Genomic DNA, 19,727 nt, shown 5'->3' with positions numbered 1-19,727 from the left:
TAATCAAACAAACTGGAAACGTATATGTTATATCAATTAACGGTATGATAAAGAGAGTATAACAAGTTTTCTTGTGGATGAAATAAACATAATATGGTTAAGTTTTTTTCTTTACACAAATCACATAGATGAAGGCTACTAATTCCGACATTAGCAAAGCAACAGTAGCAAATTTAAATGTAAGAACATCACCAAAAGTTGTAACATGTAATGTAATAGGCGCTAATAGGCCATAATTAATAATGTAGAACAATGTAGAAGTAACATCACCGAATGTATTCCAAGTTCATGTTCAAGTACGTCATACATCATTGAACTGTATTTTTATTAAATCAACCATACATACATTTAAACTATTCGATGTACGCAATTGATCTGTCTCTGATTTTATACAATAGCCTGTGTAGCTACCTCCTGAATGCATAACAAACAATGAGCATATTGGCTAGCAAGAAACTGAAACTCTCATAAGTCAGAATCTATGTTCTACTAATACACTTCATAATTTCTCGTATTACGTTTTCAAATCGAGAAAGAAAGCAATCTCATTCTAACTATACCATGTGTTTAGAGGAGATTACTAACTTTTTAGAGTAGCTTATTAAAAATATGAACTATCTACAACTGTAACATATATTTATAATATTTAATTACAGTTGAAATCTAGAAAGTTGGTAACCTCCAAAGTAGTGCTGATGCATCCATTTTGGTAACCACCGAGCCTTGGGTGATAGAACCCCTGAAAAAAGACCTCTGCATACTAACGAAGAGGTCATGCACATACGCAAAATAAATCTATAAAAATGGTATAAAGATTTAAAAATGCTAAGGTAAAACTATAAGATTTAAAAATGTATTTATCACATTTTTTTACCTCGAGTTACTTCCACGAACTTCGCCTAACATTCAGTCAGGCATTTTGGGCCATTATTAGTATCCAATACGTGAATTATCAGAACAGAGTAAGCTACAAAATAGGTGCGGCAACCATCCAACACCGACTGTACACCTACATTGACTAAAAAATAGCATCTTAACCCACCCATTTTACCTCCAATAATTAGATACTTCTTCCGCCCACTTATGGTTGTTGCAGCTATTGCCACCCTTGCTCCAAGCAAGAGTACTGGAAGCAGGTTAATAAACATGTTAGCTAAATGTTAAAAACAATAGATGGGTCAACATTGCCATACAAAACATATCATGAAGCAAGTAACAGGGCAATCAAGAGTAAATGGGTACATATTAAAATTATAACTCAATCTTTGTTGTTAATTTCACCATCAATTAGTCAAACACACATATTCAACTTGAAATTAAAAAACATCCTATCTGATCTAAATATATTCAACTTGAATTTATAAACCATGCTAATCCACAATCATGAACTAATCCAGCTAGTGTTTTCCTTACATATACCATAATCATATTAGAATTTTCAAAAAAGATTTTAGGGTCAGCAAGTTATTGTTTTATTAGCCAATTGTCTAGGTTCATTAACTATCAAGTAAATGCAATATAAAAAAGAGAATAGAAACATACATTTAGTAAGATATTTTGGATCACCACCTTGGGGATAAAACTCCAAACCAAGACAAAAACCTTAGAATTTGCATAACTGACCCATTTCGACATGTACAAATATTACCCATTTAAACCCGAGAAAGCTTTGACCAATTACCCAACTCCCTAAACCTCTCATTTTTCTCAGTATGTAATCATGGCAGTACTATAAAATTCTCCAAAGTAAATGCCAAAATCATTAATTCCCAAAAATTCTCTATCATTTTTAAGCTCGTGAGTTTACTTGAAGAAAGACTTTATTAAAATCAAGGCAAATTCTTTCTTAGTAGCACATTCTTTTATTCCAATAAACACCAAATGACATCTTTTATATATACTACATATAATTATAATAATGAATCACGATTATTGAATCACGAAAGTGTTTTCATGGAACAAACCTTGTCAAAAACTATTTAACCATATGAATTAACAATGATGGATGAACATACCAAATAATGAAAACCACTAATTCACTGCGAATCAATTTCAAATTACAAATAGTCACAAACGAATCAATTTCAAATTACAAATAGTCAAAAAGCCTACAAAAAATCAATCAATCATTCGATAAATACATAAACAAAAGTTAATGCAGTAGCCAGTTATAAAATGATCAAATAAAAAAAATTGAAATACCTTCAACCTTACATCATGTGTTGCTATGTAACAAAAAATTTAAGGTTTCGAGTTTTTAATTAAAAAATTAACAACTAACGTCAAATTAAACTTATATTTGTACCAGTGAATCACAAACTTTAGGGTTTCGAGTTTTTAGTTTTACTATTAATCGCAATGTAAAATCATGAATTAATCAATCAAAAGATTAAAATACCTGTAAATACACTACATACATATACATCATGTATATATCGATTAAAAAATTAGGGTTACTAACACTGTTGAAGTATACAACTTGGATGAATAATCAACCCCAAAATTGTATATAGGAACTAAAATACCTGATCTTCCACATAAACTCATGAAGGTTCATTGCGTCTTTTTTGTTGAAGATTGTTCATCGTATCCTATTAGGGGTTTTCTTGTTGTTTTGGAAACGACCACCGATTCCGGTCACCGGAGATGTTTCCGGCGGTTTCGAATATCAAAAAAGTTATACCGATCTGTATTGAGCACCACATCCAAGATCTCCGATGCTTTGTGGTTCGGCAGAACGGTTTTGAAACTGAAAATAACACTTTTTTACAAAAGATATATCATTCGATTTGTAAAAATTTATACATTAATCGTATGCTGGTGACGAATTGTTGATTCGATTAACATGGGAGAAAATGGCGATGATGAGGTTCTTGGATGTTTGGTTTGTTGAAGATAGAATGAGAGAGGAAGATGTGAAGGAGTAAACGTGCGTAAATTGGTATAATGCTCTGTATTTGTGTATTTGTCCAGGTGTCAGTCTGTTACGGAATAAAGGATGGAACATAGTGTAAAACAGAGTTACACGTGGACATGAGTAAATGGGTTGTGTGTCAGACATCTCAGATTTAATTTTAGGCTTTGTAAATTGTAGAGAAGATAATTACATTTTATAATTATTATAATTATAATTATAATTATAATTATATGTGAATATGATTTGTATCATAACTAAACACAAAACTATTGACAAATACCACTACTCTTTGCCACACGTATTATTATTAAAATTATCAAATACAAAATACATGACAAGCAGGGCGGATCCATAAACTTTTTCCAATAGGGCAAAACGTAAAAAATAAAAAAATAAAAACATAGAAATACAGTAAAAAATTCAATAATCGGAGGCGGCCGATCCTTCTTGCACCCCCTCCCTCCGCCCTTAATGTCAAGTATCCTTGTGCTTTCTAAGGTGTGGCTTTTCCAAGCTCGAAAGGTCATTCTTTAGATCAACTTCCTTTTTAGCTACATGTTAAGGGCTGTTGTGATGACCCAGAAATTTTCGACTTAATTTAAACCTTATATTTACATGATATAATGTTTCCGACGTAATAAGCAAACTTGTTATTATGAGTCTCAGAATTTGTGAAAGGTTTTATGAAGTCATTCACCCCTTTCGAACATTCCGATGATTCACGAACGTTATTACGTGTATTAAATATATATGTATGTATATATATAATGAGTAGTTGTATATGGATCCATAGGGCTTGACATCCCCGTCCGTTCCAGGTATAGAGACCCTAGCCTGAACTATAAAGCGGATGTATGCTATTTGAGTTTAGTACACGTTGGTTTGCGTGTATTTTATACGTTGGCTGCATGTATGTTAAAACATGGGTACTTATTATATATACGTTAGGTTTAGTTACCAGGGTGCTCAATTTCGTAGAATATTTTGATAAACGTTTTGGATGAAACAACTGAAATCTTGTGGTCCACCTTTATATACAGATTATGAGCAATATTAAAACTATGAACTCACCAACCTTTGTGTTGACACTTTTAGCATGTTATTTCTCAGGTCCCTAGAAGTCTTCCGCTGTTTGCTTATACGTTATACAAGCTATGTATATGGAGTCATACATGTTTTATTCGAGAAAACTTTGCATTCACAAAATCATCACCATGTATCTTATTTTGACTGTATTGTCAACGGATGTATTAGTGTAAACTATTATTTACGGTGATTCTCTATACGTAGAAATCATCAGATGTCGAAAACCTTGAATTTATATATTCATTTATGGTGTGCCTTTTAAAAAGAATGCAATGTTTATAAAATGTATCATTTAGAGGTCAATACCTAGTGTCATACCCCCAAATAGGGTCGGGGGTAAATATGACATTTCAATATCATAACACAAGTGTAAAGCGAGAACGACTCTTGAAACAACCCAACACGTATTCCATACGATAAATTTTTTTATTTTATTTTTAAAGTAATACACATTTATGCGCCATTTAAGCGGTTACAAAAAACCCAATAAACCATACCACAAGTTAAATGTTTACAAATGGCACGAAGGCCCTTAATAAATGTATTACAAGTTTGACCCATTCAAAAATGATAGTTTTAATCCAAACAACACTTCGAGCATGGTTTGGGGCTAAACTACCCAAAACACTAGGTCACCTTCAAAAGCTTCAACAAGTATCACCAAGGGACACCTAGTGCCCAACAACCCCTTTTCCCCTATCCGCACCTGCATCTAAAAAGATAAACAACGAGAGGGGTAAGCTAATGCTTAGTGAGTGCAACAATTATACGAATACATATACAACCTACTTACTTGCAATCACTTACGCATTTACCGCATACATGCTAGCAATATAAATAATCATACCATCACAAGGATAATAACTAAACTTCCAACCACACAAGCTAGCATAACGTTAGCATATAACTCGAGCAATGTAATATGCTACAATACAACGCACAACCATGGTTAACCAATCGAATGAGGGAACGGTAGTTAAAAGACCGTCGGAGTTCATAATAACCATTAGCTCACTTAACACGTCGTACACTAATCCCACGGGTGACATCTTAACACGTCGATACTTCACCCCGGGTGGTGCCTTAACACGTTGACACTTCACCCCGAGTGGTGTCTTAACACATCGACACTTCACTCGTTACATCTCTCAGAGTGGCATCTTAACATGTCGATGCTTCACTCCCGAGTGGTGTCTTAACACGTCGACACTTCACTCGCCACGTGAGAAGTGGTGTCTTAACACGTCGACACTTCATGACTCATACCACACAAATAAATACATCATATATGCCCGCATATAATTATTCCACTCACCTTATCACGTCGGTGGTGATTAATTACTCCCGAATGCTTCAAGCAAGGTACCTAATACATAAGTACACATTCAATACACAACAAGTGGAATTAACCACCTTACTCACTCTTGAGCATTTAATGTCCTAACCGCATTAAATGACTCACACCCACCAAACCGCCAATTAATGGCCATGACTCGTCATAAATCACTAAAAGCTAGTGATTAGAGCCTACTATCACCAATTAACACAAACTTAGGGTATTTCATACCCATTTCACCCAATTAGGTCAACCATGACTCATTTGACCCATTTTAACACTTATACCCACAAACTTGGTCAAACTTAACCCCTTAACATGCTTTCATCATTTACAAGTGTGTTAGTGACTAGCAACTCAATTAAACACTTACAAAACAACAATTACATGAACAAACCCTAGGTTAACACCATTTGGGTTTTCTTACATCAAATTAACCCAAATCCACCCATTAAATCCCCAAATGGGTCTTACAAGTCCCAAATGGCCAAACCCTAGACATAAATTAACTAAAACTCAAAATACGGAGTTAAGACTTACCAACACTATCCACTCGTAGCTAAGAACGAGTAGAACAACTTTAATTCTTGCTCCAAAGATCAACTCTAAATTCTTCACTCTCAAATCTCACTTTGAATCTAAGTGGGTTTTATGTTTTGAGAGTAAATGGAGAAGAAATGAATAATATGGATAAGTGGTGGAGATTAAATGCTCCAATCAGATCTACACGCGAAAAGACCAAATTACCCTCGAACTACACCTTTAAATAACTAAATTCGGAACCAGACTGCACAGATGGTCGCGACGCGAACTGTTTTGCCGCGGTGCGGCGTTTCACGTAATTCTCGAGCTGTTTTGATCTCCTCCTGACATTGGTTTGCGCCTAGTGTCGCGGCGCGACTCCCTTTACTGCGGCGCGACATTGCAAGTGATTTTTGATCTGAATATCGAGCCTCCTGACTTTGTTTTGTGTCCAACGTCGCAGCGCGACATGGTCTTTCGCGGCGCGGCAAAGGCCTGCGCCTGGTCATTTCGACAACTTAAACTCCATCACCGATTTATTCAACTTGTACATTCCATTCCCGCTTCCTATATTCCCTAGCCTTCACCAAATAGTCTTACAAGACTTACTACACTCCTAACCGCGTATATACTCATGCACATATACGTTCTCATGCGTTACGTATATTTATATATACATAACGCATACACATCAAATTACCATTTAAATTTATTAATCACATAACAACGAAATATAGAGGTACTAACGGTTAAGTATATACCTTAAGACATGTAGGGAGAAAACAGGATGTTACAACTCTCCCCCACTTGAATCGAAGCGCGTCCTCGCGATCCATGCCGCATGACAAGCCGGAAGATAAACCAAAAAAAACTCTTCGAATTCCCACGTAAATTCGGAACCCTTTCGATGTCGCCATTGCACTTTGAAAGTTCTAACTTCCTTGTTTCGCAACATCTTAACCTTCTCATCAAGAATTGCAATTGGCTCTTCAACATACTCTAATTTGTTGTTCAACGCAATCTCATCTAACGGCACCCAAGTCGAGTCATCCGCAAGACACCTACGGAGATGGGAAACATGAAACGTGTTATGAATCCCCTCAAGATCTTCGGGCAACTCTAGTCTATAAGCAACCTCACCAACATGTTCCAAAACCTTGAAAGGACCAATAAACTGAGAAGCTAACTTTCCTCGCTTTCGAAACCAGATAACACCCTTCCATGGAGAAACCTTAAGCATCACCATGTCACCTAATTGAAACTCAATCGTTCGCCTTCCTTTATCGGCATAAGATTTTTGTCTATCTTGCGCCGCTTTAAGTCGAGCCAGAATCATCTCAATCTTACTATTCGTCTCTAGGACCAAATCGGTACTCCCAATTTCTCGTTGTCCCACTTCACCCCAACAAATAGGAGTTCGACACCTACGCCAATAAAGCATCTCATAAGGTGGCATTCCAATACTAGTGTGGTAACTATTATTGTACGAGAATTTCACCAATGGTAAGTGCTCGTCCCAACTACCACCAAAATCAATAATACACGCCCTTAACATATCCTCCAACGTTTGATTCGTACGCTTGGTTTGACCGTCCGTTTGAGGATGATACGCCGTGCTCATTTTCAATTGAGTACCCATATCTTCATGAAACTTATTCCAAAACCGAGACGTGAAACGAGTATCTCGATCTGAAACAATAGATATAGGAACCCCATGCCTTGATATCACCTCTTTGATAAATAACTTAGGGAAAGTCTCCGACGATATCGTTTCCCGAATGGGAAAAAACAAAGCACTCTTCGTCAATCGATCAACTATCACCCAAATCGTATAATATCGGGTTCTTGCCGTCTTTGGTAACTTTGTAATGAAGTCCATGGTAATGTGCTCCCATTTCCGCTTCCAACGGTTGTAACTTACCGTACGGCTTTTGGTGTTCGGCTTTAACTTGCAAACATGTGATGCATTGTTCAACATACTTAACAACATCACATTTCATGCCCGGCCACCAATACTCCTTCTTTAAATCAAGGTACATTTTCGTCGCGCCCGGATGAATGGAATACTTTGACTTATGTGCTTCATCAAGTAGCACCCATCGGTAATAACCCATCTTAGGCACCCACACTCTTCCATGAATAGACAACAAACCATGCAGGCCTAAAGTAATGAACTCCGTTTGCCCCACGATTCGTTCCTCACGCTTGTTGTGAACATACGCTTCTATTTGAATCTCACCAAGCTTTACAAGGAAATCGTTAGTAATGATAATGCGTAACGATCCTACTCGTATTGCCGGATGTTGACTCTTTCAACTTAACGCATCCGCGACCACGTTCGCCTTACCCGGATGATAAAGTATCTCACAATCATAATCCTTTACCACATCCATCCACCTACGTTGACGATAATTCAAATCTCGTTGATCAAAAAGATGTTTTAAGCTCTTGTGATTCGAATAAATCGTACATTTGACACGGTACAAGTAGTGGCGCCAAATTTTCAACGCATGTACCACCGCCGCCAATTCAAGATCATGAGCCGGGTATCTCTTTTCGTATTCCTTTAATTGTCGAGAGGTGTAAGCGATGACTTTACCTCTTTGCATTAGAACACACCCGATTCCATTTAATGAGGCATCACAATAAACTGTCATATCTTCGATTCCCTCCTGTAATACCAACACCGGAGCATGACACAATTTCTCCTTTAACAATTGGAAAGCAATTTCTTGCTCGTTTTCCCAATTAAACCTCACGTTCTTCCTCGTCAACTTCGTCAAAGGAGAAGCAATCTTAGAAAAGTCTTGGATAAACCGACGATAATAACTGGCCAATCCGAGAAATCTTCGGATTTCCGTAGGCCTAGTCGGTCGTCCCCAACTCTTCACCGTCTCGATCTTCGCCGGATCTACTTGAATACCATCTTTGTTCACAATATCGCCAAGGAATTAAACTTCCCTTTGCCAAAATTCACATTTGGAGAATTTTGCATACAACTTCTCTTTCCGCAACGTCTTCAACACTTCACGCAAATGGTGTTCATGTTCCTTCATACTCTTAGAATAAACAAGTATGTCATCAATGAACACGATTACCGACTTGTCTAACATAGGTTGGCACACTCGGTTCATTAGATCCATGAATACCGCCGGTGCATTTGTGAGACCAAAAGGCATAACTACAAACTCAAAATGCTAGTAACGAGTTCGGAAAGCCGTTTTCTCTATGTCCTCCTCACGGACCCGCACTTGGTGATAGCCGGGCCGTAAGTCAATCTTAGAAAAATACGTTGCACCTTGGAGTTGGTCAAACAAATTGTCAATCCGAGATAATGGATAACGATTTTTGATCGTCACTTTGTTCAACTCACGATCGTAGATGCACATCCGCATACTACCATCCTTCTTCTTCACAAATAAAACCGGAGCACCCCATGGCGAGGAACTCGGTCGAATAAAACCCTTTTCAAGTAACTCTTGGGTTTGATTTAACAACTCTTGTATTTCCGTCGGTGCTAAACGATAATGAGTTTTAGCAATGGGGGTAGCCCCCGGAACCAACTCAATGCGAAAATCAACTTGTCTTTCTGCCGGAACACCCGGTAACTCATCCGAAAAAACGTCTACAAATTCGTTAACCACAGGAATTTCACGAATGGGTAATGGCTCATCACGAGTATCGGCTACATGGGCAAGAAAAGCCATGCCACCACTAACAAGGAAACGACGTGCCCGTGCATAAGTGCATATCGGCACAAGTCTTCTTCGCTTATCACCATGAATAATTAACTCTCCCCCACTTGGGGTCTTCACATAAATGAATTTATCATGGCATGCAATATCGACTCTATAACGATCGAGCCAATCCATACCACCAACAATATCAAAATCACCCAAAGTCATCGGAATGAGATCGATCTTAAACGTTTCGGTACCAAACACAACATTATAATCATTACAAACATCAACCCTAGCACCGTCTTACCATCTGCTATTTCAACTTCTACCGGATGACTTAACTTAGCTAGCGGTTTATTTAACTTAGGCACAAATCTTGGAGATACAAACGACAAATTATCACCACTATCAAAAAGTATCCGTGCCGGATTAGAGTTAACCATGAAAGTACCTGAGACAACTTCATTAGATTGCTTGGCTTCGTCATTCGTCATCAAATAGTTGTGACCCCTAGCCGTACCCGCCGCTTTCTCTAGTCGCTTTACATTATCATTGCGCAAATCGGGACACTCCGGCCTCTCATGCCCTTTTTTCCGCAATTAAAACAAGTGAGCTGTAGTGACCCGAACTTTTCCATGGTTATATATATTAATTGAGATTGATATTTACATGATTAAATGTTTCCAACATGTTAAGCAATCAAACTTGTTAAGACTTGATTAATTGAAATAGGTTTCATATAGACAATTGACCACCCAAGTTGACCGGTGATTCACGAACGTTAAAACTTGTAAAAACTATACGATGACATATATATGGTTATATATATAGTTAACATGATTTTATTATAAGTACGTATCTCATTAGGTATTTTAACAATGAGTTATATACATAAAACTGAGACTATTAATTTAAGAAACTCGAAAACGATATATATAACGATTATCGTTATAACAACGTCTTATTAGGTACATATGAATCATATTAAGATATTGATACACTTGGTTAATTATGTTAAATGATAAGTAAATATATTATTAAGTGTATTAACAATGAAATACATATGTAAAAATAAGACTACTAACTTAATGATTTCGAAACGAGACATATATGTAACGATTATCGTTGTAACGACATTTAACTGTATATATATCATACTAAGATATATTATATATCATAATATCATGATAATATAACAATTTAACATCTCATTTGTTATAATAAATAATGGGTTAACAACATTCAACAAGATCGTTAACCTAAAGGTTTCAAAACAACATTTACATGTAACGACTAACGATGACTTAACGACTCAGTTAAAATGTATATACATGTAGTGTTTTAATATGTATTCATACACTTTTGAAAGACTTCAAGACACTTATCAAAATACTTCTACTTAACAAAAATGCTTACAATTACATCCTCGTTCAGTTTCATCAACAATTCTACTCGTATGCACCCGTATTCGTACTCGTACAATACACAGCTTTTAGATGTATGTACTATTGGTATATACACTCAAATGATCAGCTCTTAGCAGCCCATGTGAGTCACCTAACACATGTGGGAACCATTATTTGGCAACTAGCATGAAATATCTCATAAAATTACAAAAATATGAGTAATCATTCATGACTTATTTACATGAAAACAAAATTACATATCCTTTATATCTAATCCATACACCAACGACCAAAAAAACCTACAAACACTTTCATTCTTCAATTTTCTTCATCTAATTGATCTCTCTCAAGTTCTATCTTCAAGTTCTAAGTGTTCTTCATAAATTCTACAAGTTCTAGTTACATAAAATCAAGAATACTTTCAAGTTTGCTAGCCCACTTCCAATCGTGTAAGGTGATCATCCAACCTCAAGAAATCTTTGTTTCTTACAGTAGGTTATCATTCTAATACAAGGTAATAATCATATTCAAACTTTGGTTCAATTTCTATAACTATAACAATCTTATTTCAAGTGATGATCTTACTTGAACTTGTTTTCGTGTCATGATTCTACTTCAAGAACTTCGAGCCATCCAAGGATCCGTTGAAGCTAGATCCATTTTTCACTTTACCAATAGGTTTATCGAAGGAACTTAAGGTAGTAATGATGTTCATAACATCATTCGATTCATACATATAAAGCTATCTTATTCGAAGGTTTAAACTTGTAATCACTAGAACATAGTTTAGTTAATTCTAAACTTGTTCGCAAACAAAAGTTAATCCTTCTATCTTGACTTTTAAAATCAACTAAACACATGTTCTATATCTATATGATATGCTAACTTAATGATTTAAAACCTGAAAACACGAAAAACACTGTAAAACCGAATTTACGCCGTCGTAGTAACACTGCGGGCTGTTTTGGGTTAGTTAATTAAAAACTATGATAAACTTTGATTTAAAAGTTGTTATTCTGATAAAATGATTTTTATTATGAACATGAAACTATATCCAAAAATTATGGTTAAACTCAAAGTGTAAGTATGTTTTCTAAAATGGTCATCTAGACGTCGTTCTTTCGACTGAAATGATTACCTTTATAAAAATGACTTGTAACTTATTTTTCCGACTATAAACCTATACATTTTCTGTTTAGATTCATAAAATAGAGTTCAATATGCAACCATAGTAATCTGATTCACTCAAAACGGATTTAAAATGAAGAAGTTATGGGTAAAACAAGATTGGATAATTTTTCTCATTTTAGCTACGTGAAAATTGGTAACAAATCTATTCCAACCATAACTTAATCAACTTGTATTGTATATTATGTAATCTTGAGATACCATAGACACGAATACAATGTTTTGACCTATCATGTCGACACATCTATATATATTTCGGAACAACCATAGACACTCTATATGTGAATGTTGGAGTTAGCTATACATGGTTGAGGTTGATTCCAAAATATATATAGTTTGAGTTGTGATCAATACTGAGATATGTATACACTGGGTCGTGGATTGATTCAAGATAATATATATCGATTTATTTCTGTACATCTAATCGTGGACAACTAGTTGTAGGTTACTAACTAGTTGTATACACTGGGTCGTGGATTGATTCAAGATAATGCATGACTTGTTTCTGGACGTATGAATTACGTGTCTTGATTGCCTTTGCTGAACGACTTGTGTACTAGCTAGAATTATCTTCACAACCATCTTGTATCAAATTTATTGTGTGCTATATTTCATGCTATATGTAAAATAAGCGGTATGGTAAGTTTGTAAAATATTGTGTAAAAGTTTGAACGCGAAATATTATTATAATCAGTTTTTCATATAGAATTGTAGTAGTTGAATTGTATATTAGCTACTAAGTATGAACTTAACGGGTAGGTACTACCCGAATTTAAACTTATAAAACGCTAATATGAAGAAAAAGCTTTTATAAATGAGTTCATATTATGCTACGAAATACTATTAACTACTCTTAATATTCTGTATGATTAACTTGTTCCATTTGACTATTTTGAAGGAAATGGCACCGACTACTCGACACACCGTGAATATGAATGAAGAGGAATTCCGTACTTTTCTAGCTTCAAACATAGCTGCAGTACAGGCTGCGCTACATACCAACAATAACCTTGGATCTAGCAGTACAGGAAACCGTATAGGATGCACCTACAAAGAATTCACTGCCTGCAAACCTTTGGAATTTGATGGAACCGAAGGACCGGCCGGATTGAAACGGTAGACCGAGAAGGTCGAATCGGTGTTTGTCATAAGTAAGTGTACTGAAGAGGACAAAGTGAAGTACGCTACGCATACCTTCACAGGTTCTGCGTTAACATGGTGGAATACTTATCTAGAGCAAGTGGGACAAGACGATGCGTACGCACTACCATGGTCAGCATTCAAGCACTTGATGAACGAGAAGTACCGTCCCAGAACCGAGGTCAATAAGCTCAAGACAGAACTTAGAGGGTTACGAACCCAAGGATTTGATATTACCACGTACGAAAGACGATTAACAGAATTGTGCCTATTGTGTCCGGGAGCGTTCGAAGATGAGGAAGAGAAGATCGATGCGTTTGTGAAAGGATTACCGGAAAGAATCCAAGAAGATATAAGTTCACATGAGACCGCCTCCATACAACAGGCATGTAGAATGGCTCACAAACTAGTGAACCAGATTGAAGAAAGAATTAAAGAACAGACTGCTGAAGAGGCCAATGTGAAGCAAGTCAAAAGAAAATGGGAGGAAAACGGTGATAAGAATCACCAATACAACAACAGCAATTACAACAATAATCGCAACAATTATCCCAACAATCGCAACATCAATCGCAACTACAACAAACGGCCCAACAACAACAGCAACAACAACAACAGCAACTACAACAATCATCCCAACAACAATAACAACCGCAACAACAACAACAATCAAAAGCAGCTATGCCAAAGGTGTGAAAAGTATCACTCGGGGTTCTGCACCAAATTTTGCAACAAGTGTAAAAGAAATGGTCATAGCGCGGCGAAGTGTGAGGTCTACGGACCAGGGGTTAATAGAACGAAAGGAACAAATGGTGTCGGAACGAGTAATGGCGGAGCAAGTAGTGTCGGAGCAAGTTATGCCAATGTAGTTTGTTATAAATGTGGAAAACCGGGCCACATTATTAGAAATTGCCCGAACCAGGAGAACACGAATGGACAAGGCCGCGGAAGAGTTTTCAATATTAATGCGGCAGAGGCACAGGAAGACCCGGAGCTTGTTACGGGTACGTTTCTTATTGACAATAAATCGGCTTACATTTTATTTGATTCGGGTGCGGATAGAAGCTATATGAGTAGAGATTTTTGTGCTAAATTAAGTTGTCCATTGACGCCTTTGGATAGTAAATTTTTACTCGAATTAGCAAATGGTAAATTAATTTCAGCAGATAATATATGTCGGAATCGAGAAATTAAACTGGTTAGCGAAACATTTAAGATTGATTTGATACCAGTAGAGTTAGGGAGTTTTGATGTGATAATCGGTATGGACTGGTTAAAAGAAGTGAAAGCAGAGATCGTTTGTTACAAAAATGCAATTCGCATTATACGAGAAAAAGGAAAACCCTTAATGGTATACGGAGAAAAGGTCAACACGAAGCTACATCTTATTAGTAATTTGAAGGCACAAAAACTAATAAGAAAAGGTTGCTATGCTGTTCTAGCACACGTCGAGAAAGTACAAACTGAAGAAAAGAGCATCAATGATGTTCCCGTTGCAAAAGAATTTCCCGATGTATTTCCGAAAGAATTACCGGGACTACCTCCACATCGATCTGTTGAATTTCAAATAGATCTTGTACCAGGAGCTGCACCAATAGCTCGTGCTCCTTACAGACTCGCACCCAGCGAGATGAAAGAACTGCAAAGCCAATTACAAGAACTTTTAGAGCGTGGTTTCATTCGACCAAGCACATCACCATGGGGAGCTCCTGTTTTGTTTGTCAAGAAGAAGGATGGTACATTTAGGTTGTGTATTGACTACAGAGAGTTGAACAAACTTACCATCAAGAACTGCTACCCACTACCGAGAATCGACGACTTATTTGATCAACTACAAGGCTCGTCTGTTTATTCAAAGATTGACTTACGTTCTGGATATCATCAAATGCGAGTAAAGGAGGATGATATTCCAAAAACTGCTTTTAGGACGCGTTATGGTCATTACGAGTTTATGGTTATGCCGTTTGGATTGACTAACGCACCAGCTATGTTTATGGACCTTATGAACCGAGTGTGTGGGCCATATCTTGACAAGTTTGTCATTGTTTTCATCGATGACATACTTATTTACTCAAAGAATGACCAAGAACACGGTGAACATTTGAGAAAGGTGTTAGAAGTATTGAGGAAGGAAGAATTGTAAGCTAAGTTTTCAAAGTGTGCATTTTGGTTGGAAGAAGTTCAATTCCTCGGTCACATAGTGAACAAAGTAGGTATCCAGGTGGACCCGGCAAAGATAGAAACTGTTGAAAAGTGGGAAACTCCGAAAACTCCGAAACACATACGCCAGTTTTTAGGACTAGCTGGTTACTACAGAAGGTTCATCCAAGACTTTTCCAGAATAGCAAAACCCTTGACTGCATTAACGCATAAAGGGAAGAAATTTGAATGGAAGGATGAACAAGAGAAGGCGTTTCAATTATTGAAGAAAAAGCTAACTACGGCACCTATATTGTCATTGCCTGAAGGGAATGATGATTTTGTGATTTATTGTGATGCATCAAAGCAAGGTCTCGGTTGTGTATTAATGCAACAGACGAAGGTGATTGCTTATGCGTCTAGACAATTGAAGATTCACGAGCAAAATTATACGACGCATGTAACACCCCAGCTTAACATGACCACAATATTGTCCGCTTTGCCCGCAGGCGCACGGCTTTTTCTTGGCGACCACACACGAAAAGCACTTTCCCAGGAGGTCACCCATCCTGGTAGTATCCTCACCCGAGCACGCTTAACTGCAGCGTACTCATACATCTGCTCTGCCTGTGGTCCCAAAACGCGTTGTGTCATTTAAGCGTGAGTATTACCTTATAATCCCATGATCACTCATGTTCGTGGGCGATGTGGGATTTGCCTAGGGTGTTACATTCACCCCCCCTTAGGGACTCATCGTCCTCGATGAGGTTTGCCCCACCACCCCCAACGGCACATGAGTGGCTCTGATAACGCATGATTTGGAAATAGGCACGGTTGTTTTTGCATTAAAGACTTGGAGGAACTACTTATATGGGGTCAAAAGTATTATATATACCGACCACAAAAGTCTTCAACACATATTTAATCAGAAACAACTGAATATGAGGCAGCGTAGGTGGATTGAATTGTTGAATGATTACGACTTTGAGATTCGTTACCACCCGGGGAAGGCAAATGTGGTAGCCGACGCCTTGAGCAGAAAGGACAGAGAACCCATTCGAGTAAAATCTATGAATATAATGATTCACACTAACCTTACTACTCAAATAAAGGATGCACAACAAGGAGTTTTAAAAGAGGGAAATTTAAAGGATGAAATACCCAAAGGATCGGAGAAGCATCTTAATATTCGGGAAGACGGAACCCGGTATAGGGCTGAAAGGATTTGGGTACCAAAATTTGGAGATATGAGAGAAATGGTACTTAGAGAAGCTCATAAAACCAGATACTCAATACATCCTGTAACGGGGAAGAAGTACAAGGATCTCAAGAAACATTTTTGGTGGCCGGGTATGAAAGCCGATGTTGCTAAATACGTAGGAGAATGTTTGACGTGTTCTAAGGTCAAAGCTGAACATCAGAAACCATCAGGTCTACTACAACAACCTGAAATCCCGGAATGGAAATGGGAAAACATTACCATGGATTTCATTACTAAATTGCCAAGGACTGCAAGTGGTTATGATACTATTTGGGTAATAGTTGATCGTCTCACCAAGTCAGCACACTTCCTGCCAATAAGAGAAGATGACAAGATGGAGAAGTTAGCACGATTGTATTTGAAGGAAGTCGTCTCCAGACATGGAATACCAATCTCAATTATCTCTGAGAGGGATGGCAGATTTATTTCAAGATTCTGGCATACATTACAGCAAGCATTGGGAACTCGTCTAGACATGAGTACTGCCTATCATCCACAAACTGATGGGCAGAGCAAAAGGACGATACAAATGCGTGAAGACATGCTACGAGCTTATGTTATTGATTTCGGAAACAGTTGGGATCGACATCTGCCGTTAGCAGAATTTTCCTACAACAACAGCTACCATTCAAGCATTGAGATGGCGCCGTTTGAAGCACTTTATGGTAGAAAGTGCAGGACTCCGATTTGTTAGAGTGAAGTGGGGGATAGATAGATTACGGGTCCGGAGATAATACAAGAAACTACCAAGAAGATCATCCAAAATCAACAACGGTTGAAAACTGCCCAAAGTCGACAAAAGAGCTACGCTGACATTAAAAGAAAAGATATAGAATTTGAAATTGGAGAGATGGTCATGCTTAAAGTTGCACCTTGGAAAGGCGTTGTTCGATTTGGTAAACGAGAGAAATTGAATCCAAGGTATATTGGACCATTCAAGATTATTGATCGTGTCGGACCAGTAGCTTACCGACTTGAGTTACCTCAACAACTCGCGGCTATACATAACACTTTTCACGTCTCGAATTTGAAGAAATGTTTTGCTAAAGAAGATCTCACTATTCCGTTAGATGAAATCCAAATCAACGAAAAACTTCAATTCATCGAAGAACCCGTCGAAATAATGGATCGTGAGGTTAAAAGACTTAAGCAAAACAAGATACCAATTGTTAAGGTTCGATGGAATGCTCGTAGAGGACCTGAGTTCACCTGGGAGAGTGAAGATCAGATGAAGAAGAAATACCCGCATCTATTTCCAGAAGATTCGTCAACACCTTCAACAGCTTAAAATTTCGGGACGAAATTTATTTAACGGGTAGGTGCTGTAGTGACCCGAACTTTTCCATGGTTATATATATTAATTGAGATTGATATTTACATGATTAAATATTTCCAACATGTTAAGCAATCAAACTTGTTAAGACTTGATTAATTGAAATATGTTTCATATAGACAATTGACCACCCAAGTTGACCGGTGATTCACGAACGTTAAAACTTGTAAAAACTATACGATGACATATATATGGTTATATATATAGTTAACATGATTTTATTATAAGTATATATCTCATTAGGTATTTTAACAATGAGTTATATACATAAAAATGAGACTATTAATTTAAGAAACTCGAAAATGATATATATAACGATTATCGTTATAACAACGTCTTACTAGGTACATATGAATCATATTAAGATATTGATACACTTGGTTAATTATGTTAAATGATAAGTAAATATATTATTAAGTGTATTAACAATGAAATACATATGTAAAAATAAGACTACTAACTTAATGATTTCGAAACGAGACATATATGTAACGATTATCGTTGTAACGACATTTAACTGTATATATATCATACTAAGATATATCATGATAATATAACAATTTAACATCTCATTTGTTATAATAAACAATGGGTTAACAACATTCAACAAGATCGTTAACCTAAAGGTTTCAAAACAACATTTACATGTAACGACTAACGATGACTTAACGACTCAGTTAAAATGCATATACATGTAGTGTTTTAATATGTATTCATACACTTTTGAAAGACTTCAAGACACTTATCAAAATACTTCTACTTAACAAAAATTCTTACAATTACATCCTCGTTCAGTTTCATCAACAATTCTAGTCGTATGCACCCGTATTCGTACTCGTACAATACACAGCTTTTAGATGTATGTACTATTGGTATATACAATCCAATGATCAGCTCTTAGCAGCCCATGTGAGTCACCTAACACATGTGGGAACCATCATTTGGAAACAAGCTCGAAATATCTCATAAAATTACAAAAATATGAGTATTCATTCATGACTTATTTACATAAAAACAAAATTACATATCCTTTATATCTAATCCATACACCAACGACCAAAAACACCTACAAACACTTTCATTCTTCAATTTTCTTCATCTAATTGATCTCTCTCAAGTTCTATCTTCAAGTTCTAAGCGTTCTTCATAAATTCTACAAGTTCTAGTTACATAAAATCAAGAATACATTCAAGTTTGCTAGCTCACTTCCAATCTTGTAAGGTGATCATCCAACCTCAAGAAATCCTTGTTTCTTACAGTAGGTTATCATTCTAATACAAGGTAATAATCATATTCAAACTTTGGTTCAATTTCTATAACTATAACAATCTTATTTCAAGTGATGATCTTACTTGAACTTGTTTTCGTGTCATGATTCTGCTTCAAGAACTTCGAGCCATCCAAGGATCCGTTGAAGCTAGATCCATTTTTCTCTTTTCCAGTAGGTTTATCCAAGGAACTTAAGGTAGTAATGATGTTCATAACATCATTCGATTCATACATATAAAGCTATCTTATTCGAAGGTTTAAACTTGTAATCACTAGAACATAGTTTAGTTAATTCTAAACTTGTTCGCAAACAAAAGTTAATCCTTCTAACTTGACTTTTAAAATCAACTAAACACATGTTCTATATCTATATGATATGCTAACTTAATGATTTAAAACCTGGAAACACGAAAAACACTGTAAAACCGAATTTACGCCGTCGTAGTAACA

General features: G+C 36.6%; 1 long non-coding RNA gene across 1 annotated transcript; it reads right to left on the bottom strand.

Annotated features, from left to right (window-relative positions):
- Nucleotides 1–248: 248 nt before the first annotated feature.
- On the bottom strand, nucleotides 249–1,858 carry LOC139869330 (uncharacterized). The gene is made up of 3 exons (XR_011766037.1): nucleotides 875–1,858; nucleotides 680–760; nucleotides 249–414 (listed from the first exon to the last, which is right to left on the bottom strand). It is a non-coding gene; the product is annotated as an uncharacterized lncRNA (long non-coding RNA).
- Nucleotides 1,859–19,727: the final 17,869 nt, after the last annotated feature.

Source organism: Rutidosis leptorrhynchoides, chromosome 1, assembly GCF_046630445.1.
Source record: "Rutidosis leptorrhynchoides isolate AG116_Rl617_1_P2 chromosome 1, CSIRO_AGI_Rlap_v1, whole genome shotgun sequence".
Lineage (NCBI taxonomy): Eukaryota > Viridiplantae > Streptophyta > Magnoliopsida > Asterales > Asteraceae > Rutidosis > Rutidosis leptorrhynchoides.
This window is presented reverse-complemented; position numbering and strand designations above follow the sequence as displayed.